At 35.9% G+C, this 24,650-nt stretch overlaps 1 protein-coding gene across 5 annotated transcripts in view; it reads left to right on the top strand.

Annotated features, from left to right (window-relative positions):
- Window positions 1–24,650, top strand: part of DGKB (diacylglycerol kinase beta) — a 709,227-nt gene that overhangs the window by 306,429 nt on the left and 378,148 nt on the right. The window lies entirely within an intron of this gene.

Genomic DNA, 24,650 nt, shown 5'->3' on the forward strand with positions numbered 1-24,650 from the left:
TGATAATATATAATTTATTTTTGTGTCAGCAAAACACCTCTTCTAATGGGCAATAATAAAGCTTATGAATTTATTCAAAGTCAGAGAATTAGCAATAGATAAGTTTTTCATGTGTTAAAAGACAGAATTTTTTTCTTGCAATTGATTTGACCATTTGTGTTACTAAAGTAAAAGGTAGAATGGTTTGTAAGATAGTTATGTTTTAGAATATAGGCTAAAACTCCACATAAAAAGTTGAAATATGAAATGGATGCATCAGATTTTATCTTATTTTGAGATATGTATTAAAATCTTAATCTCAGAAAACAAACTGAGGGTTGCTGGAGGAGGGGGGTGGCAGGGATGGGGTGGCTGGGTTATGGACACTGTAGAGGGTATGTGCTATGGTGAGTGCTGTGAATTGTGTAAGACTGATGATTCACAGACCTGTATCCCTGAAACAAATAATACAGTATATGTTAATGAATAAATTACAACCAATTAGGTTTTTACAAATAGATACTATTTTAAAATTTATGGTTAAGTCTGAAGTCTAAGAAAAAATGCTACTATGATTCTTAAGTGATTAATAAGTCAAAGGGCTAACTTTTCACTTAATTTCTTGAAAAATCTTAGACTGAAAGTAAAATATCATTTGGCAATTAAAATCGTTATTGTGATTTCAATCCCTAAGGAATTAATAATTTTAACAGTTATTTCATACATGTGTACATATATATTACCTGGTAGTTAAGAATTCTTAAAATATATTGTTTACAAAATTATATTCCATTTCACATGTATTACTGGATATTAATCTTATGTCTTTCTCTGTCATGTGCGCACACAAACACACACAAATCACTAGTAGATTATAAAAGGCACTGAATGAATTCTTGAATTTAGGAGTCAAGCTACCTAAGCAAGGGTCCTTTAGCAATATTTTTTCTTTCTTTCTTTTTTTTTTTTGGCAGCTTGACTAACATAAATTTATTATATAATTTTGTAGATGATTATTCAGGTAAAATCAGCTGGTTTCTCTACACCAGGTCTATAAGACAGCAATATTTTTTCTAAGTGTCCATTTATTTATCATGATGGTATTATTTTTTTCTCTCATTTTTACAAATAATGTGTTGATATATTTAAAGAGCCTCAAATAATGGTACATAATAAAGGCTAAATATACAATTATTACTAAGTAATGTTAGTAATCAACTATAGTTATTACTATTTGCAAGAAAAATGTAATGCATTTGATCCATAAAAGTCCTCCTATTCATCTTTGATATGAATATGCACAATGATGTTTTTAACAGCTTTATTGGCATGTAACTTAAACACAACCTAATTCACTCGTTTTAAGTGACCCTCTCAATGATTTTTACTAAATACATCCAATTTTAGAGGATTTTCATTACCTAAACAAGAACCCTCATGCCCATTTGTTATCAATTCTGGCTTCTTCCCCAGATCTAAGCAATAACTAATTTTTCTGCATCTAAGAACTACCTTTTATGGATATTTCCTATTAAAGAAATAATACAAAATATAGACGTTTTCATTTGGCTTCTTTCATTTCACATAGTATTTAGAAAGTTCACCCCTATGAACTGCATGGATACTATTTTCCTTTTTATTGCTAGCATCCCATTGTATGGACATATCACGTATTGCTTATTCATTCACCAGTTGATGGACATTTAGATTGTTCTGAGTCCTTGGGTATTATGGATAATGCCATTCTCTTGAGTTCCTTCATTTTATTTTTTCGTTATTGTTATTTTGGTTAATATAGTTTTTAACTCTAGAGTTGCCATTTGGTTCTCTTTTTATAATTTCTGTTTTTAATTGGTATTTTCTATTTGAAGAGTCACTGTTGTTATGCGTTCCTTTATTCTTTAAGCATGGTTTACTTTAGTTCTTTTGACATATTTAAAATAGCCTTGGTGAAGTTTTTGTCTGAGAAGTTCAACTGCTAAAGCCCTTCAGAGAGTTTAGTAACCTCTGAACCACACCCAAGACAATTTTCTGCCGAATTATGTGCCACATTTTGCTATTCCTCTGCATGTCTGCTGATATTTTGTTGGGAACTGTGTATTTTTTATAATGTATTACATTGTATAATGTATTATTTGGATTTTCATCCACTCACAGTGGTTATGGCTGGTCCTCTGTTAGTTTAGTGACTTGCCTGCACTAATTTTGTGGAACCTTTCTCCCCTGTGGCATATGACTCAGTTTTGTTTTGTTTTGTCTTTATACTTCTTATTTTTATCTTAATCCTGGTTTCCTGGGGATCACCCCCATGTCAGCATGATTGATCAGAGTTTGTGCTCAGTGTGTTTGAGCCAGTAAGTCTTCCGGTTTGCCATTTGATGTGTGTTCATTGGGGACACCCTTAAACTTGAGACATTCAACTTTTAATATCTGCTGACCCTTCTTTTGTCTCTTTTGCCATGTATACGAATTCTCACTTAGCCAGGATATATAATCTACTAGGGCCCCTTTTGGTCTTTTCTGAACACGTGTGTAGCCTTGCACATGCATAGAGCCTTTCAGACAGTCAGGGATGTGTGACAAATGATCAAGGCCCATTATGGCTATCTCATTTGCAAGATCTGTTGAATTTTTGGCTAGTTGACTGGTTATTTGCTTGCCTTAATCAGTTCTGCAAACTCAGGCAAGCTGTGACACTAGCTTTCCTTACTTGTTTGCCACTGGGATTACTCTTGTTTTAGACAACTTTCTGAGTCATAGAGTTTTTCTACCTTCTACTCCAGATCCAGTCAGTTCCCCTGACAGTAAGTTGCTTGCTTTCATGGCTTGCCTACCGTGGTAGAACCAGAGCACCGATGGAGCTGGAGGATGAGGGGGAAGCCCAAAGCAGAATCATTACAGATTACCACTGTTTCCATCTGACGTTTTGTAGTTTATCGCAAATAAACACTTCTTAGTCATTATATGCTTTTAGTCAGTTTCCTTAGGTCCTAGACAGCAGATCATTCCTCTCCACCAAAGGAAATGCCAGGCAAGGTTTGCTCATATTTGATTGTCATGAATGAAAAGGGATTGCTACTGGCAGCTCGTGGGTAGAAACTAGGGTTGCTGCTGAACACTCCCAGTGCACAAAGCAGCTCTTTAAATGTACAAGAAGGAATTATACAGCTCAAAATGTCAATAGTGCTGAGGTTATAAAGACATATTAAATACAAAACTCAAGGTGTTGAAAAAGAAAGAGCTAAAACCAAAAGAAATGAAAAGGGAAACTCATAAAAATCAGATGGGAAATATAGCAAAGAATAACAGCAAGAAAAAAAAAATAGAGAATGTTGGCAAAACTAAATATTGGATTATTGACAAGAATTGATCAGATCTATTGTAAAATGAATTTTTTAGGGGCCCCTGTGTGGCTCAGTGGGTTAAGCCGCTGCCTTCAGCTCAGGTCATGATCTCAGGGTCCTGGGATCGAGTCCCACATCGGGCTCTCGGCTCAGCAGGGAGTCTGCTTCCTTCTCTCTCTCTCTGCCTGCATCTCTGCCTACTTGTGATCTCTGTCAAATAAATAAATAAAATCTTTAAAAAAATTAATTTTTTAAAATCATTGTAAAGAGAATTACAAATAATGTAGAGGGAAAACAACAGAAAACCAAAAAGTTTTAAAAACTCCACAAACACAAAATGTAATAACCCGATTTAAAACATATGAGGACTACATATGGGTGAGTAGCAAAACTGCAAATATAAAATCAACTTAAATATTCAGTAGTATTCCATTATGTCAATAATAATGAATTTATGAAGACAGCAGTAAAAACCTGAAAATATCTAAGAATTAATAAAGAATATCCAAGAAAATGTTAAAAATCTCTACAGAGACATAAAGGATCAGAACAGAGACATTTCTTATTCTTAGATGAGATAGCTTAATATAACAAAAATTAATTTATTCATTTAATCTATGACTAATGTAGAGCTAGGTTTTATGACAAACTTGAAAAACTTACTCTAAAATATATATGACAATGTAAGTCAGTTTTAATAAAAAGTAAAGATGGAGGAAGATGGAGGACTATTTTACCAAATTAGATATGCTAAAGTAGACTGGAAATTAGAATGAAATGAAGAGAAGAGTGAATCAGAGAGGAAAAGAGACACATAACTGAAAGTCAGTATGGATGTGGCACAAAGATTTGATGGAGATACCATAGAGTGCTTAGTTCAGATTGCAATTTTAAAAGCTAGCCTCCTAGGAAGAGAAAATTTTGTTAGAGCTCTACCTCACATTACATAGGTAATTGCTAGACAGATTAAAGTACTACATTTGAAATGCAATGTTTAGAACCTAATAAAGGAATACATAATAAAAGATACGTATGATTTTGAAGTAGACCAGAACTAGCCTAATAGGTGGATTTTGACTGAATTTATTTTAGAAGGGGTTTGTTTCATTTGACTTGGAGCCTCTTTCAGTGAGTATAACGTCCCTCCCTGAAATATTTGCTTCTGCCCCAGTAAGCCAAAGGCTCAATACTCAGGGTCACAATCAGAGCAATCAGAGAGTTGAAGCTTTGACTGTTACTTCGCAAGGCTACCTTCTATTCAGTGAGTTGTATTCCTCTGCTTCAAGCAGTGAATCCAGAAAACAATAAAATGAAATGGATTATCTATCTCAAACTATTCCTGAGTATATAGGAAGTGTGGAATTGGAGTATAGAAAGGATGATGGGGTATTTCGACTTTTTGTTATCACCAGCGTAGGAAAGATTAAGATGGGACCTGTTTTGTACTTGAAATTAACTCTTGGAACCCATTACCTGCTAGTGATAGGGTGATCTCAAAGTTTGACTATACTATCAGTATGGTTTCCATTATTTCAACTACTGCCCTTCATTTATTGACCATAAATGTCTTATACTTTATACAGAAATTGCTTCAGATTTTTAGAAGAACCTATGATGGTCAGAAATACATAAATATCTTCTTCATATATATGATTATATAATCCTTGTACTAGTCAGAATGGGTTGAGTATTGGCACAAAACCCCCAAAATACCAGTGGTCTGATAACAATTAAAAATTAGTTCTTCCGGGGCGCCTGGGTGGCTCAGCAGGTTAAAGCCTCTGCCTTCGGCTCAGGTCATGATCCCAGGGTCCTGGGATTGAGCCCCACATCAGGCTCTCTGCTCCGTGGGGAGCCTGCTCCACCCCCGCCCCCCACGCCTGTCTCTCTGCCTACTTGTGATCTCTGTCTGTCAAATAAATAAATAAAATCTTTAAAAAAAAATTAGTTCTTCCCTCACATAAAAGAAGAAGAGGTTCTAGTCCACTTGTTCAGTCAGTGACCCAGACTCCTTCCATCTTACATCTCCACACTCCTTTAGCTCCTCAGCCCTCCATCTAGTCAACAACCAGGTGACAAAGAAAGAGTGGGCTATAGGAAGGGGTCGTTTATGGGCCAGGCCTGGAAAATGGTCCACTAATAACACATTGGTCACTTACTAATCATTTTGCTGTGCCTAATATTAGGGAAGCTGGGGAAAGAATTGTTTGCCCAGAAAGGAAAGGGAAGTTGGTAAATAACCAGCCCATTTCTGCTAATTCCTTCTGTGTAATACTTTTCAGTATTAGCCAGGACAATTTTAAGTCTGAAATCGTAATTAACTCTGAAAATAGATATTCTTATACAGTGGTGGACCTTCAATAACAGCATAATTATATAACACCTACTATGTGCCAAATACTCTTTGAGGATTGGAAGTGAACCTGATAGAAGAAATTTAAGTAATCGCTAACTTTACATTATAGTAAGGAGAGAATTGTCATGAAAAGCTAAACACCTGGAAATTAGAAGTGCAGATTATAGAAATTAACAAAGAACAATTGGTATGTTCCATCTTTCATTCTGATTTTCCACTTTAAAGTAACTATAGATAATCTCAAAAATCCCAGGAAGAGAACTGTCCACACACCGTATATCACCACATCACATATGCCATTATTTTTATTGTCATAGTTGCGTCTTCATTCATTCATTTAATATAAACAAATAAAACTAAGTCCCCTTTTTTTTTTTTTGGTCAGACCCTAGAGTTCTAGGAATGGGAAATGAGTTCATTATTAGAACTTGGAGTTTAATGGTAGAGAGAAGAAGCATTAAAAAACAAATGCACAAATACAGACTTTTTGAGAATTATAATAAATTCAAGGAAAGAAAACTAAAGTTATCAAGTGCTAGAATAAGGGACAGTTTTAGATCTCATGGGATCTATAGGCAAGAAAGCCTAGAAAAGAGGGAAAGCCTAGAAAAGAAGATACATTTAATATATAGAAGAGCTCACTCCCACCTTCCTCTGAGGAATACACAAGTGAGATGGATAGAGCGTTAGCACGCAGTTATAACTGTATGTGAAGAGACTGAGGTGAGAAAAAAACTTGATGTGTTCAAGGACGTGAAAGGTCAATGTGCCTGGAAACTAGAGAGGAAGGTGGAAGTGACTAACTGTTGAAGAGGTTGGCTGCTGCCTTGTCTTGAAGACTCTTGGAAGCCAATGTGTGGTGTTTATCTTTCAAGAGGGGCCATTAGGTGATTTAATGATTATAATCAGGAAATGAAGTGGTCCAGTTTATTTACAACAGAAGCTCTTCTACACATAAACAGAAAAATTAAGTGTCAAAAAATGATACATAGAATTTTAAATATTTTAACCTAAAACTTACAAATGTAATTGAATTGGCCGGTCTTCTCATATAGGCCCAGCTAATATCATTTCTTTGAATGTGGATCTGGGGTTCTATACAGTGTCTTGTGTAGACCACATTCCATAATAGTCCATCTAATAATTTCCATTTGTAGTTTAAGTGGAATAAAAATTCACCAGACACTTCAGATGCAATCTGAGTATAAAATTAGTTTAATTTTTTACAACAGTTAAATCCTTTATAATGATTTTTCTCGCAGGTAATTCTATAGTAAAGATTATATAATTCTACAGCAGTTTCAGAATTGCATTTATATCACATCATCCCAAATCTTCATTTTGTTATAAGACAATACTTTTTGTCTGTAATCATATTTTTCCTTGTATATAGCATGTGATTAAATTATATAATTATAATAGAAACTAAAATTGGTATAAACGGTGTTGGAAACAACAGAAATGATTCTTGGTAAGTGCAAACCTCAAAATGTGGAAATAAAACAGGCAGGTTTACTAAAAAGTCGGAGCTGAGAGGGGCTAGACCTGAAATACAGGGCTGTTTCAGTGTCTGCATTTGGAGGGATGTTGGCAAGCTTGCCTGTGGGTGCACGGATGGGATGAGCATGTCCCTCCTCTGAGTCCTGCACAAGCAGGGCGACTTCCAGACCACTGCTAAGAGGAACTAAAGCTAGCTTACAGCTCTGCTTCCAATTCCACAGACTGCACTTGAAGAAGCAGTCAATTCCTCACTCACTGGCTTCCAGCAACCCAGTTCGGGAGTTTGAGGCTCTCAGAGCTTTTCTATAGATGCGCCCATTCCCCACATCTTGGAATGGGGGCGGGGGGGGGTGCTAATTCCTAAGATTGTATGCCTTCTCTCCATCCTCAAAGCCTGCCTGGTATTGTGAGGCCCCTGTGTGTTTTCACGGGGGCGGTGCCCTAGAATGCTGAAATTTCCCTGCCTTCCCGCAGTCCCGCAGAGTTGACCTAGTGGTCTGCACATGCTCAGCCGCTGGCGGCCAAGGCTTGCCTTTCCGTGCAAGGGCATGCTCCGGGGCGGCACGCTCCCGGGCACGTTGGTTGGGGCGGGTGGTGGTGTGGTGTGTGGGTAAATGAGGTATTGCAGGTGCTTCTTGAGCGGGTTGGGATTTCCTCAGTTGGTGGTTTAACAAGGCGCTGGGGGAAAACCTGATGCAGTCTGTGGTTCGAAGGATCCATCACTTTCTGTGGAGTTCCAAGTGCCTTTCGGCTGTGAGGCCTCGCCTCTCCTGCCTGCTCCCAGCCTCTCGTTACCGCCCAGCCGTGCCGATGCCGTCCGTATTCTGGGTGAGGCGAAAAAGGAAGTGGTGTGTCCGAGGGCGTGCGGCAAGGCCTGGGAAGCTGCGCGCGCACAGCACTCTCTGGTGAGAGAAGCCGCGCTGCTGAGGGGCTCTTAGCACTGCGCTGTGCCCTCGGGGAAGGGGCGAGGCCGGTGAGGTGAAAGTGTTCTTCTGGCCCTCCTCCCGCTACTCTCGCATTTTCGCTCGGGTGGCGTTCCCGGACTTCGCCGGACTCTGACGTCCACAAAGGTACTCATCTGTGAGTGTCTTCCGGTCTTCTCTGGCGGGGTTTGATTGCCCAAAACGCCTACTCTGCCATCTTGGTGATGTTACGCTCCAATAATTTTTTTTTTTTAACAGAAAGAAATTAAATATACTGCGTAATAAGTTTGAGGATATAACGATATCTGTGAAAATATTTAAATACGTGGTTTGCGTCTTCATGTCGTTAAGCTTTATTATAGGGAAGAAAATGAGTATTTTGCATTCAGATACACATAGCTGAAATTTGAAGAGGAAGGAGCAGCAAATGGAAGCTGGTAGTTCTCGAACTTGAGTATATATTAGAATCAGCTGAAGGGCTTGTTGAACTCCTGATTGATGACCCTCGTACCCTTTGCATTTCTTTAGGTCCGAGATGGAGCCCAAGAATTTATGGTTCTAGCAAGTTCCCAGGTGCTCCCAGTATTGTTCTTCTAGGAATGTACTTTGAGAACCCCTGCTCTAAGCCTATAGACGAAGGTGAAAAAGTACGACGTATAAAAGAACTGCTTTAGTAGTACTGTTGTCATTGAAAATGATGTTGCACAGTACAAATAATTCTTACATTGGGTTAGGCCGCTGCCTTCGCCTAGGGTCATGATCTTAGGGTCCTGGGATCGAGTCCCGCGTCGGGCTCTCTGCTCAGTGGGGAGCCTGCTTCCTCCTCTCTCTCTCTCTGCCTGCCTCTCTGCCTACTTGTGATCTCTCTCTGTCAATAAATAAATAAAATCTTAAAAAAGAAAAAAGTCATTTCTGAGTATAGACTAAAATGGGGACGCCTGGGTGGCTCAGTCCGTTAAGCATCTTACTCTTGGTTCAGCTGAGGTCAGGATCTCAGGGTGATGATAACAAGAACAGTATGCGTGGTGGGGCTTTGTGCTCAGCAAGGAATCAGCTTGCGATTCTTTTCCTCTTCCTTTCCCTCCTGCCGCTCATGTGCTCTCTTTCTCTCTCTCAAATAAATAAAAATCTTTAAAAAAAAGAATATAGATTAAAATGGAATGTTTCCCCATTCATTTTAGATAAATTGCAAATCTCAGTATCAGTACTCTGTGAACTACCGAATAAAGGAAAGACTCCTGTAAATATAAATGTCACAGTTACAAACAACATAATTAGCAAATAAATTTAAGTATTATATGTAAGGACTAAAATCTGTTGACTGAGATTTTAAGAAAGCCAAATGGGTAAATTTTAGTGTAATTATTCAATTTAAGGAAAACCAAGGTATGTCATTTTTCACAATTAAAAACTACTGACAATATGTAAAATCTTTTCTACAAATTTGTAGTTAATGTCATATTAATACTGGCATACTAGAGACATTCCAAATAAAATCAGGAAGAATACAGCAATTTTTCTATCACTACTTCAGGTAACGCTTTTAGAAAAGTGAGCTAATTTCATACTAACAAATGTAAATGTTATAAATCTTGAAAAGAGGCAAGATTAGTATATTTGAGAGTTATATGATGACATAATATTATAAGTATACATAAACTAAAAATTAATGAATCAGTATATGATACCAAATACTCAATAAATGTACAAAAAAAAGACCACATAGCTTTCCTTTACAAAATTAATATATTAATATAAATAGAATTGAGTTAAAAATGCAAGAAAACTATAAGATATCAAGGTTTATATTTAATAAGAAAAATACCCAGCCTAGGGAGTCCAGGGTTGGGCAGCTGCCTTCAGCTAAGGTCATGATCCCAGGGTCCTGGTGTCAAGTCTCATATCCTGCTCCTTGCTCAGTGGGGAGCCTTCTTCTCCCTCTGCCTACAGCTGCCCCTGCTTGTCTTTCTCCTGACAAACAAATGAGTAAAATCTTTTTTAAAAAAAAATCTAGCCTACATGGGGAAAATCTAATTTTATTCAAGATTATAAAATAGAACCTGAATAAGAAGTCATCTCATGTTCCTAAATGGGAATATTTAATATGAAGGAATCAGGTCTGCTCAAATTAGTTTATACATTTAGTCTATTGCTACTGAGAATTCTTATAGGATTACGGGTAGCTTTGATAAATGGTAATGTACAATTGGAAATACTGGTCTTATAATTTTTTGGAAATAATGTCCTATAAATGGTCAATTTCTTTGCGTTGTGCAAAATACTACCAAGTTACTGTAAATAAAATATAGTGGCACAAAAACAGATAAATAGAAGGGATATAAAAAATTAGAGCAAAAAATTACATCACTACATTTCATTGTGTTGAATTTTCAGATCATTGGGTAAGAATGAAATGCATAATAAATTAGGTTACATAATTGGTTACTAATTTGAATGAAAATAAAATTTTATTCTCATTTATATCCATGTGAAATATACATCAAATAGATTAAAATGCAGGTTAATGTAATATTCTTAAATGATATTAGAAGAAAATATCGAAGTATATTGCTTAAGATAGGAGAAACCTGTCTCAGGCCAATCGGAAACTTAGAACCCATAAAGGAAAAGGAAATTATAATTATTTTTCATAACCCTTCATTTAAAAAAATGTTAAAATTCATTAGAAATTAGCAGTCAGTGAAGTTATTTTCTGTATAAGTAATAAACATGGGTTTAGTAAACAAATGGGAATTCTTTTATTTTTTATTTTTTAAATTTTTCTCACCATAGCACATACCCTCCCCAATGTCATTCTTAATAAAAGACAGGCATCTAATAGAAAAATAGACTAAGACTATAAGAATTACAGTGAATAGCCAAATGAAAATATTCTAAATGGTACTAGTTTACAAGGAAATGCAAAATTATGCAGTGGGTATCATATTTTGTCTATGGTCAATAAGTATGTACAAAACTAGGCACATTCATAATTGTGTGATCTATAAATTTAATCTCTGGATAATAATTTGATTGCATTTGTTAAAATTTAAAATGTGAATAACTTTGAACCATCAATCCCATTTCTAAGAATCCATTCTAAAGAAATACATAATACAAAAGCCCAGGCTGCACCAATTATATTTAATGACATACAGTTGTGAACAACTTGAAAGTTTCTCAAATTTTAGATGTTATGTAACAGGAAAAGAGGTCCCAAAAGTATCATGTTAAATCACAAAAGCAAATTGTCTGTAAGTAAGCACTGTTTCTTCTACGTGAATGGGGATGATACAGAGACTTTCTTAAGAAGTTGTGGGAATTGAGTTTATAGACTCCAAACAGTACATAGCACTGCTACTTAATAAATATTAGAGATGATGGTGGTGATAAAATATGAATGGTTTTATACAGTTCTGGGTCTAAGAACTTACAAGAGAGTCAGTAAATAGGGGCACCTGGGGGGGGTCAGTCAGTTAAGCATCAGACTCTCGATTTTGTCTCAGATCATGCCTGATCTCAGGGCTGTGAGCTAGAGCTCCTTGCTCGGCCGGAGTCTGCTTGAGATTCTCTCCCTCTCCCTCTGCCTCTCCCCTTTCAGGAGCCCTTGCAGTCTTTTTCAAATAAGGAAATACATCTTAAAAAAAAGTAAATACATGTTCAGAATATTAACCTCTAGAGTGTGGAGATATGGAAAGGGAAATGAAACTTTCTCTTCTTAATTCAAAAATATGGGGCAATGGGTAACCTTTAAAATTTCACAGGATTGAGGAACCTGGGTGACAGTCAGTCAGTAAAGCATCTGCCTTCATCTTCAGGTCATGATCTCAGGGTCCTGGGATCCAGTCCTGCAATGGGCTCCCAGCTCAGCAGTGAGTCTGTTTCTCCTTCTGCCTCTTCCTGATTGTGCTTTCTCTCTCAATCAAATAAATAAAATCTAAACAACAACAACAAAAAGAGTAAAAAGTAAAGGTATTTAAAATTTCACAGGATTATTCACATGTATTTAAATATTTTCAAACCTACTACCATGATACTTAAATGCTCATTCAAATTCATTTTAACCTGCTTTATATCCCCACCTCTTATAGCATTTAATAATGATTTGAGATTTGGTGTGATTTTATTTGCTTAGATCACATTTTAAGTGTATAGAATTTCCTAAACTATAATTGCTGTTCTATTGATTCTTTTTGTATTTTGCACACTTTCATGTCTTTTCATTCATTTGTACAATTTAATTACGTTTATGTGAGTAGCCATTATATTGCGGACACTCTTCTAAACATCTCCAATCACTATTGGAGAATAAGGTTGGTAAAATGAGTTCTCATTTAGTCTCCATTTGTAGGTACTATGATAAAAGTGACTTAGAGAGTCACATAGTGTCTTTATTTTATATTGCCATGATTATTTTATAGCTGGGAGTTTATACCTTTTGATCCCCTTTACCCCTTTGGCTTCTTCAGCAACCACTGATCTATTCTCTGTATTTATGAGCTCGTTTTTTTGTTTGCTTTGGTTTTGTTTCTTTCATTTCTTAGGTTCCACATATAAGTAAGATCATATGTATTTGTTTTTGTTTGACTTATTTCAGGTAGCATAATGCCCTCGGGCCATCTATGTTGTTGCAAATGGCAAGATTCCGTTGTTTTTCATAACTGAATCGTATTTCATTGTACGTATACACCACATACGTACAATTGTTTTTATCCATTCATCCATTGATGGACTCTTAGGTTGTTTCCATATCTTGGCTATTGAAAATAATGCTGCAGTTAACATAAGAGTACATATATTTTTTGAATTACTCTTCTTTCCTTTCTGTTTACTTAAAGCTCCAGTTTCTCTTTGGCTATTCTCCCTTTCGGGTTGGTCCTTATGTATTCCGAGGATCTCAAGGCCCTCAGTATTAGCCTTAAGACCAATATCTTGTTAATTTAAGTTTCTAGCTTTCTGTTTTTGTGAATAGCTGATTTTCCCAGTTTATTACAACATTGACCCTGACTTATGATTTTGTCTTTTGGGCTTTAGGCTGGAGTATCAATTTCTAGATAAAATGCTGATGGGAGTCCCACACATACAGGAACAATAGAATCCATACTTTATGATGGCTCTGTGTTCCAAAATATTCACTTTTCTCAATAGCCCAGAAAGCAAAGGAAGATTACATATTTAATATGCAAGGGATGTAGTTCAAATTAATGGCAGATGCCTCACAGCACACACACAAAGTATTTTAAGTCCCTTTATGCATTAATTTTTTCTTTCCCTGAGATGTATCCTTCACCCAAGCAACACATGCAATTTTGAAGTAAGGAGAGTATTGCATGCAGTGTCAGGGAGAGGAGTGTTAGTACTCATAGATGTTCCTGATGAAAGAATGAGTCACACAGATCAGCAAAATATTCCTTTTACGGGCCTCTTACTAGGATTTGTGAACCGTATTGCTGAATAAACATATCTTAACCTCTGATGGTATGCTATACTTGACGTCAGTGTAAAATATCTAAAATACTGGGTTATCACGGCTTTAGTGCCCTACTGCTGCTTAGTGTTTTAGTTCCAAAGGAGTTTATCCATTAGTTCATTCCATAAATACTGACTGGCTGCCTGCTCTGACTCCTGGGATAAGCATTATATAGATACAAAGATAAACATTGTGCCAGGAAGAAGTGTTAATTCCAGTATATTGGAGGTAAAATATTAGGCATATGTATCTTTGCTTGAAGGTGAAATAAAAGAAAGTAGTTGTTCAGGGAATTAATTTTTTTCCCTTAAACTGTTAGCATATTTATCTTATTATTATAAAGTTATTATACTAAGTTATTGTAAGTAGTATAATAATTTGTTGTAAAAAATTTATTTAGTCCCAGAAATATAAAGGATTTTTAGGGCATATGTCAGCAATTAGCTTACTGTTCTATAATTGGAACGTCAATGCATCATAAACCAAAATACAAACACTGTATTACCTTTCAATTTAATTTGTGGAGAAAAAAATAGGACTCATTTTGTAGCAGATTGCAATAGCAATAATAGTATGACTTAGTGTTTCAGCCACAATAAAGGTTAAAATGATGGAAGATTTAAGTAAACCAATTTCTTACTAAGTGTAACAGTGATCATTTTTGTAACTGAGAATATGCATAATTATGCATAATTAAAACATATGAATTATCTTCCTCACCCCCTGGGTCTCTGAGGTGGAGCCTGAAAAGCCCATGGATTATATCCATGGAAATGCTTCCACCAACAAAAATTATGTTTGGCTTGCTGACACACTATTCTGCCACAGAATAGTGCTCATGTAAGACCATCTTAGCCCAATTCTGTTTTCCCTACATAGAGTATTGATTTTGTAGCAGCTGTTAATCATCCCAGTAAGTTCCAATTTGGACACTCTTCAGCACAGAAGTCAGCACTGTGAGCAGAAACAAGCAAGGCAATAAGAATTTCAAAGGCTTCTGGAAGGGTCCTCCAATTTTTGTAGAACATATCCAGAAACAAATTAGTATCACACACTGTGTAAAAAGTGAAAGCCAACATGAAAATGAAAACCTTATCCACATTAGTACTTCTGAAATTGGAAATGGGTCTATACTCACTGTGAAATTACTCTCTGCGTCTGGAAGAAATCTGACAAAGACAAGTGGACTTTTAGTGCACCATATATATCACCACCCAAATGTACTATCAAATAGATATTTGCATGGTTATGATTTAATATCCTTCAGCCTTGCTCAGTCACTCCGCCAGTGTAGGAAAAATATGACTGCTTAATTCTCATAACCATAAATTTCAGGTTAGTGGAATAGTTACCAATCAGAATTCCTTTAGCATCAGCCCTTTCTTACCTTATATATTTTCCTATGCCTTTTCTGAAAATACAAAGGAAATAACTGTAGAAATTTAGTTATGATCGCAGACTGTATAGGGACATAGAGTTCTTTGTCTGGGCCTGAAATCAATAAAATTGGGTCTGAACATGATCAAAATCTTTTTTTAAAATCTTATTTTCTTTGATTTGTCCACTTCATCTACCTCCTTATTATAAACATTATATAATTTTGAAGCTACCACCTTTAAATTTGTTTTAGCTAATTCTGTTGGTCTAAAGATAATTCCATTGTAATACAGAGAAGAATAATTGTTATGTGATTCCTAAATGAGGAACTTGGATTATATATTGGAGAAATTACAAGTTAATCAAATGAATACTATAATTCTCATTGTAGAAAGACATTGTTTTGAAATGTATTTTTCCCCATTTTATGACAAGAAATTTAGAATGACATTAATGCTATATTGGTATAAAATGTTTTTCCTGTAAAGTCAACTTCATATTTTTGTTGGAAGATGCTGTCTCCTAGGACATTTGCTTCTGAAATAGGTTATTTATCTCAAAGTTTTACATTATTTGAATGAATTGTCAATCACAAAAAGATCAAAAATCTCAAATACTTGATAATTTTATCTCAAAACAGTTTATTTTCTTACAGAATTTTATTTTATTTTATTTATTTTTTTTTTTAAAGATTTTATTTATTTATTTGACAGAGAGAAATTACAAGTACACTGAGAGGCAGGCAGAGAGAGAGAGAAGGAAGCAGGCTCCCTGCTGAGCAGAGAGCCCGATGCGGGACTCGATCCCAGGACCCTGAGATCATGACCTGAGCCGAAGGCAGCGGCTTAACCCACTGAGCCACCCAGGCGCCCCTTCTTACAGAATTTTAATGTGAATTTAATTCCAACCATTTTCTTTAGCTTACATAGTGTTTCTCTTTTATTGGCCAGGCCACATTAAACTGTGTAGTAAATTATTTTTAGAGAAAAGAATAATTCTTTACTGAATTAAAATTAAGTTATTCATTAAGCATCAGACACAAAACACTGGGATTTTTGTCCAACAGCTCCATCATTTAAAAACCAGTAGTGGATTCTATGATTTGATTTTACTTTATAAACTAAAAACCCCAAACTACAATACCAAATCAGAGGTTGAAACAAAATTGTTGTTCATGTTTTATTAATAAATTTACAAAAAATTGTTCTTTTTATTAAACAGTTGAATATTATATTTTTTTATTTGTCTTTTTTTCCCATCAGGTAATTTTTTTTTTAAATGTTCAGACTTCAATACTTCTGAGTTATTTTTTTCTGCATTTTCTTTATCACTCAAAAAGGTTTACAGTAGATTTTGATTTTAGAAGATGGCATAAAGCAAGGTTTAATTTGAAATATTAACAATGAATTTTGGAACACAAAAAATTAAATTAAAAAATTAAATTAAAATATGAAATATGAAACAGACTATTTTAAATGTTCACAATATTTGGGGAAAGAAGAAAACAAAACTTGTCAATTTTTAAAAAAGAAATCTTGATTCCTATCTAATTTCTGAGTATAAAACAATTATTTTTTAGTTGCCACTACTATTTAGTTTTTTTATTATTTAGTTGTCACTACTATTTTAGTTGCTTAACCAATGCTAGCTGGTTCTGCTCTCTACTTACTCTCTCCCATACCACTTGGCTAAAACTTGTTTGGCTATTGTCACTCTTGACTTTCAAATTTACCATTCTAGTAACACTATCTTTCTCAATGTTTTGCTGCACTTAATCTGACGGCAGTTTCTATTTCCTCAGTTTCTTTTCTTCCTTGGACTTCCTCAACCCATATCCTCTCAAGTCTTACAATTCCATGACCAACTTGCTGGGTGTGTGACCTTCGAGTGCCTTTCTGACTTCCAGTCTGCCCTTTAATTGTTGAGGGTCACCAGGGTTATTATTCTGTTCTGCTCTTTTCTCTTCACATCTACCTGGGGTGTTTCATTCTCCTCGGGGTTTCAGCCATCATCTCTATAGATGACCACATTCTCTCTGTCACCCATCTTAGATCTCCTGGAGTTTCACTAATTCCCACAACCAGTGAAGGAATCCCAATGATTCTGTAACTGAATATCCTCCAAATGATGGTCCTCTCTGCACCCCCAGCTCATAAGTAGCTCAGTCTCATCACCTCTCATTTGCACCATTGCAGTGTTTCCTTCTTGCTCTTTTCTACCTCCAGTCTTGATTCCTGAAATCCAAGCTCCTCCTAGATAGCCTTGCCTGCAATGACCCACGGTTTCATCCAGATGAATTTCAAACGCCTTAGCATGTTTTGGCCTTTCTTCATCTCCATTTTGGAAATTTCCTTCAGTTTCCAAAATACTTTTTCTTGACTCTGTTGCTTCTCATGTCATCAATGCTGGATGAAACTGACCACTGTCTTCTTCCCCTCTTCTAATTTCCCCCAAATATATCCACCCTTTCCTTATTCACAAGTTCTAAGGTTAGCTGCTGTCCATATTTGAGTAATCAACTCAGACTACTCTTCTCTAAAAAAAAGTCTTTCCTAAACTACTAGATTGGGTTTTCCACTCCTTCTTAGGCCCTTGTATTGCTTTTCACAACTCTTTATTTAACATTAATCACAGTTTGAATTTATTTATATAGTAATCTATGTTTTTTCCCCTAAAACCTGAGCTCCTTGAGATCAGGAATGTGGATTTTCAAGTATGCCTACTCTTTGCACATACATTATTATATCGCAGTTCCCAGCAGATATTAAATGATCATTTATTATGAATGAATAAATGTTCTACTTTATTCCAACCTACAGACAGATGTCTTTGGTTCTTTCTCTTGCTCATATTTAATTAACAACGTTTTCATTGTTAGAGAACAGCAAATGGTATAAAATTCCCATCATAATATAAATAACATTCTTTATGTATATAAAAGTAAGCATGTTATTCTTTTGAATATTTCTAACAAACTTAGAAAATGGGAGTATTAAAAAGCTACCTAAGCATACAGGGATTCCTAATGTGCCGTACATTTTCTATACATATATTTCAAAGTTTACGATCTTCTAAAAAAATGCTGTAAAATATAGAGGAGGCTTTTGTCTGACTTGAATGATTTTAACAGAATTTTGATTTTCTTATAGTCATTTAATTTCTGCGACATGAACTTTCCTAATGTTCCATAGCTAATTTAATCTTACCTGGTTTTAGCTGTCATGTGCTTTTAATGAGTAAACTTACAAAATGTATCACAGCTAAGGAATTTTTTTTTTTTTACATTAAAAAAAAGCACTCCACTCTCGCTAAGAGCTAGAATGCTGCAAGTGACAATGATAAATGAGAGTGTATTCCTGAAGATGTAATTAATCTGCAACAGGGTCAGAACAGCTCCTTAGGTAAATGAAACTAAATCAGCTGTGTAGCCTATAATTAACTTACAACCGTATTAGTCCAAGTGTAATATTATTCATTATATATGTAAGGTATTATTTTCTCCGTATGAAAGTTGTAATTTGCTAAGTAATGATTAACAATTCATCTTAGTACTTTAGTCATATTATCATAATATAATTGTCATATATTTTCATTTAATTCCATTTACTGTTTCTATTTGAAAAGCAGAAGTAAATTTGTATTCTTTATGTCGGGTGTACAGAAATGAATACTTTAAAGATAACAGCTGATTTCTTGTGATGATTAGATTAGTTCTCACTGGTGCTTGATTTGGCAGGTTTATTTTGGATTCTCTGAGAACGGGAAGGTATATATGATAAATATTACTTCAGAATAGAGGTATAGCATTCGGTCTACATTGAGGACCTGTTAGTAAAAAAAATTCCAAGAAATAGCATAAAGAAGTTCTGGCCTTTGATACCTGTATTAGGTTTTCGTTCTGTACTGATCGTTCCGTATTGAGTACCAAATCTATAACCGGTATGGGCATTCAGGAATTGCTGTGGGAATTGCTCCAGGAAAGGAGCTTATTTTTTTTCCATTTTATTTTATTTCTTTTCAGTGTTACCAAATTCATTGTTTATGTACCACACCCAGTGCTCCATGCAATACATGCCCTCCTTAGTACCCATCACCGGACCCCCCCCCCCCCCCCCCCGCCAAAACCCTCAGTTTGTTTCTCAGAGTGCACAGTCTCTCATGGTTTTTCTCTCCCTCTGACTTCCCCCATCTCACTTCTCTCCATCTCCCAATGTCTTCCATGTTATTCCTTATGCTCCTCAAGTACTTGAAACTATATGGTAATTGACTTTATCTGCTTGACTTATTTCACTCAGGATAATCTCCTCCAGTGAAAGGAGCTTATTTTATGCAAAGTATGGTGCTTTTCCAGACCTGCCCAAGAACATTTTAGGGAAGCAGAAAAACAAATGAGATTAGCACAAAAATAAAACATGTTATGGTGAGAACTGCTTGAGAGTCACGTGGCAAAAACTGCTCATGCTAGTTTAAGCTGAAATGGGAGTTTATTGACTCACATACCTGCTCCAGTAGTATTTCAGGCTTTAGGCTGGGAATAGAGGCTCGACAACATTATCAGTACCATATTATTTACTCTATTTCTGTTGATCTTTCAGTTGATCTTTTCTAGCTGGGTCTAATTTGTATTCAGTTTCTGGATTCAACGTACCCATTTTTGGGTTTGCTTACTTCAGACTTCGGTCATCAGTGGAAAAAAAATCACTTCCTGAAATTCTGGATCAATAATGCAAAGACAAAGTCTTACCCCACACTTTCAGCAGCAAGCCCTGATGAGATGCTTTGATCGACAATATGTTGTAGGGGCACCTGGGTGGCTCAGTGGGTTGACCCTCTCTCTGCCTTGGGCTCGGATTATGGTCTCAGGGTTCTGGGATGGAGCCCTGCATCGTGCTCTCTACTAAGCGGGGAGCCTGTTTCCCCCCTCTCTCTGCCTGCCTCTCTGCCTACTTGTGATCTCTCTCTCTGTCAAATAAATAAATAAAATTAAAAAAAAAAAAGAAAATGTGTTGGACATATACTCAGGACAGGCTGCATAATTTGCAGGGCTCCTTGCAAAGTGAAAGTGAAGACTCTTGCTCAGAAGTTAAGTTTCTAGAATGTAGCAATAGAACATTAAGCTTACTGAAAGGCCCTTTTGAGTTAAGAGTGGAGCTGTCTTTGACTAAGCAAGTCCTATATCCCTGAAGCCAACCCTGCAAGGGACTCATTCTTATGGTAATCATTGTGTTCTAAGTTACTATCACAAAGCAGAAGAATAGTGCTGATGGTGATGAGTTTATTTCTACTTGAGCCACAAAGAGTAAGTTCCCTGTTATAAAGAGAGATTTTATGATGAGAAGGGAGAGAAGTATTTAAGAGGCAAGCCAAAAAGTTAGCCACCAGAAGTCATTTAAGACCTTGCGAAGTCACTTAAGAAAGAAACTGAAGGATTAATTCAAGTAGAATTTAATTTAAAAGGTTGCCATATACATGCAAATAAATGTTTTTGTTCCTGTATTTCCCAAGTACCATAATAAATGATACTTCCTGTAAAGAATCTTGTCACCTAGTGGAAAAGATTTAAGAACTTAAGAAAAAAGGTAATTTTGACTAGTTAGTATTTTTACAGATAGAGTTATTACATAAAAGGCAGAGTAACAAGTAAAAGTAATATGAGCATTGGCCAAAATGGGCTAGGTTATGCTGAGGTAAAAGACTCAAGGTTTTAGGGCTTAAAAAAATTAAAAAAAAAAAAATCAAAGGTCTGTTTCTTGGTAATGTGCATTCATTGCAATCCAGAAGGGACTATATTCTGAGTGTGCTAATTCGGGGACTCAGGCTGATAGAACTGGCTCCATCTGGAACATCATTCACTATGGCAGGGGCTGAAGAAATGGTGAATTGAGTACTGGATTTAGGGGCTTTAACCCAGAGTTGTCACAAATCACTTCTACTTACATTTTATTACTAAAGGAAGTCTGCAGCCATAGATAACTTCAAGGCAGCAGAAAAATTTGCTTTTTCCATGTATCCATTAGAAGAACCAGAATATTGAGGAACATGTCAAATGATTTCAAAATGAGCACTTTTGTTAGAAAAGTTTTGGTTTAATCTCTGCCTAATACCCACTACCCTCATGCCCTGATCAAGAAAGCTACCCTCTAGCCCAGCTACTCACATCCAGACTTCAGAGTTCAGACACTGCTTTACTTATAGTTGTCTTTTCTTCAGAAGGTGAGGAAAATAGTCTACCTCAGTTCTTTGTGTGTCCTCTTTTGAGCTACAGCCCTAGAGTAAAAAATAATAGTGTTCTGCCTTCTTTCTTACCTAATGTACAAGATGGATTAGGAACAGGATAACCAAAATACCTGATCCCAGAAAGAAAAAGAATGGGAGTCTCATTGTAGCTCACCTTGGTTTGTAGCAGTTCTTTCTTTATTTTTTTTTTTAAGATTTATTTATTGGACAGAGAGAGATCACAAGTAGGCAGAGAGGCAGGCGGAGAGAGCAGGAAGCAGGCTCTCTGCTCAGCAGAGAGCCCAACGCGGGGCTCGATCTCAGGACCCTGAGATCATGACCTGAGCCAAAGGCAGAGGCCTAACACACTGAGCCACCCAGGCGCCCCGGTTTGTAGCAGTTCTTAAAGGTTGCTGAGCATGTAACTGTGAGCGTTCTAACTCCAGGGAGAGGTGATGGAAGCTAACTAAGCCTTATTTTCTACTTTCTAGAAGCCCCTTTGAACATTTGTTCTAGTTCTTTTGCTCTAGTCTTTATTATCTTCTTTGGACACAGCTGATATAGGCATTTGGTGGTGTGTCTTTTTTGAGAGAGATTTTTTTTTTCAGCATACTTTCTGCTCATAGATTGTTGAGGCCTCATGGGTCATCTCAAGTCTTGTTGACTCACAGTCTGTTGTAGGCTGTGCTTTGGGAATTATATTTCCAGTACGTACTTGGCTTGTTAACTGTTTGATTCTACTCAGCGACATGGTCAAATATCCACATCCACAGTTCCTTTTAATTGAGGATACTTCAGTTATATAAACTTAAAGTGGAGACACTCACCCTTCATCTTTTTTTTTCCTCCGAGTCATCTTTTACCATTAAAAGTATTTACTATGGACACACACATTAGCTTAACTTTTCTCCAGTGCATCTCAATCTTTCAGAGGCTCTAACAATGGAAATGAAGGCCACAAATTTAATCACATCCTTGTCCTGAGGCAGTTTAATAAATTGAAAGTTTTTAATAATTAGTATCATTTAATATTTTTTCTTTATAAAAGCTGAGTTTTAATCTACTTTTGTTTCTCTAAAGCTGTCTTGATTTTATTTTGTACTTTATGGGGCTAAGGAGAAGTTTCCTCTTCCAGCTCCAGTAAATTCTCACTTTCGTTCCTACTACTTCTGACAATACATTCTGCGTCATTCACAGTCCTAGACCTAACTGCTGAGCCAATGTCATATGTTTTACTTTTTCTTCTTTCTTTGAAGTCACAGCAACATCCTGTCTAAGGTAACAATTTCTGCTGGGATGTGGTTACCAAACCGCTCTAAATCTCAGTGAATTAAAGTTTATTTTTCATTCATGCTATGTGTCGAGGATGTGTTGCCAAGATTTTCTGATCCATATCATCCTCATTCATGGATCCACAGTTGGATGTTGTCTCCACAACTTGGAAAGTTGATGGTTGTCTTGGCAGCAGAAAAGCTACATAATGAATCACACTGGCTCTTCAAGGCATCTGACTGACAATGACATGCATCACTTTGGTTCACTTCCCTCCCCCCGCCCAACGCTAGTCACAAAGCTACTCCTAATCTGAAAGTGCCCAGAGAGAGGAGAACTGAAATATGAAATGAAATTTGGACAAACAGCTGTAAGACTATCCTAGCATGGATGCACAGAGAGAAGTAGAAAGAGCAAATGCAATTTTAGAAAAATCTGATGAGAGAGAAAACATTTCGCAATAGAGGGAAGTTGGAAGGGATGGTGATAGGATAAAATAGTAGCAGGTATAAAGGAAACAGGAGATTTTCAAAAGCTGAATTTAAAAAAAATACATATTTGGCATCGACATGAAGAAGCATCTGATAGTAGAAATGTAAGTGGGAGTGAATGAGAGGGAAAGTTGACATTTGGGAACAAGCCTAGAAAGCAGAGAAAGAGAAAGAACTGACTTAACGGGCGAAAAAACACAGCATGCTGGGATTGAAAGGCAGAAATAGATTTCTAGAAGAAAAAACACCACCACTAAGGAATTTAATACCTTGTCCTAAAATAATTTTCCTGTCAAAAAACATCATGTGAAACTTTCTTCATTACTGTTATTCATGTGCCAGGATTTTTGATTAGCCAGATTATAAATGTGCCTGATTTAATTTAGATATTCTTTCTTTGAAAAATAATCTGAATTGTTTTTCATTAGAGACAGAAATTTGACTTGCATATTAGCAGTGTTAGAGAACCATGAGAATAAAAGATGTTATTGACATTTCTTAAGCACAAAAATTAGTGAATCTTCAAATATGTGTTAATTACTTTTAAACTCCTATACTGAAGATTTTTCATTATTTGAATGTTTCTGAAGTTTGGGTTTATTTACTTTGTTCTATGTGTGTATGTCTCTCGATAAATACCTTCAAGGCTGATTTAAACCACTGTTCTTCCTCTGAACATTTGCACATACAAAATCATAGGTTTTTACCCCAGTTTTGTTGAGGTATAATTGACCTATAATACTGTATACATTTAAGATGTATAGCATGTTAATTTGGTATGTTTATATATTATAAAAGTGATTATCATTATAGTGTTAGCTAACACCTGCACTGCTTCACATAATTACCATTTTTTTTTTTTTTTTGGTGGTGAGGACATTTAAAATCTACTAACTTTGTGATCTGTATGTATACAATACAATATTTTTAACTGTAATCACTATGTTACATATTATATGCTCAGAACTTATTCATGTTACTGCTGAGAGTGTGTAATCTTAGATGACAAATAGCCCTTCCATTTCATCCACAGCTCCTGGTAACTCATTCTAGCTTCTGTTTCTATGAGCTCAGCTTTTTAGATAACAAATATAAATTACATCATACAGTATTCATTTTTCTTGGACTTCTTCAACTTAGCACAATGCCCTCAAGGTCCATCCAAGTTGTCACAAACAATAGGGTGTTTGTTTTTCTGACGGTTGAATAATACTCCATTGTGTGTGTGTGCATACGTGTGTTTGTATATACATATATACATACAACATTTCACATTTTTACTTATGCATCCATAGATGGGCATTCATGTTACTTTCATGTTCTGGCCATGTGAATGATGCTGCAGTGAATATGAGAGTGCAGATAACTCTTCCAGATCCTGTTTTCATTTCCTTTGGATATATACCCCAAATGGAATTACTGGATCATATAGTTCAACTTGTAACTTCTTCAGGAACCTCCATATTGTTTTCCTTAGTGACTGCACTGATTTGTATTCCCACCAACTAATGATTTACAAATACATAATCTTAAAAAAAGTATTGTGTAATTTTTATTCAGTGAGTTTAGTCAGTTCTTATTTTCAGCGACCGCACCTCGTTCAGTCATAAGGTATTAAATATGAGAAATTTTTTCTTTCATTGTTACTGCCTGCACCATCTCAAAGGCTTTCATTTGATGTACTGTTGAAATTTCCTAAATATATGTGATTTTCTCATATCT

This window comes from Mustela nigripes, chromosome 4 (genome assembly GCF_022355385.1).
Source record: "Mustela nigripes isolate SB6536 chromosome 4, MUSNIG.SB6536, whole genome shotgun sequence".
NCBI lineage: Eukaryota > Metazoa > Chordata > Mammalia > Carnivora > Mustelidae > Mustela > Mustela nigripes.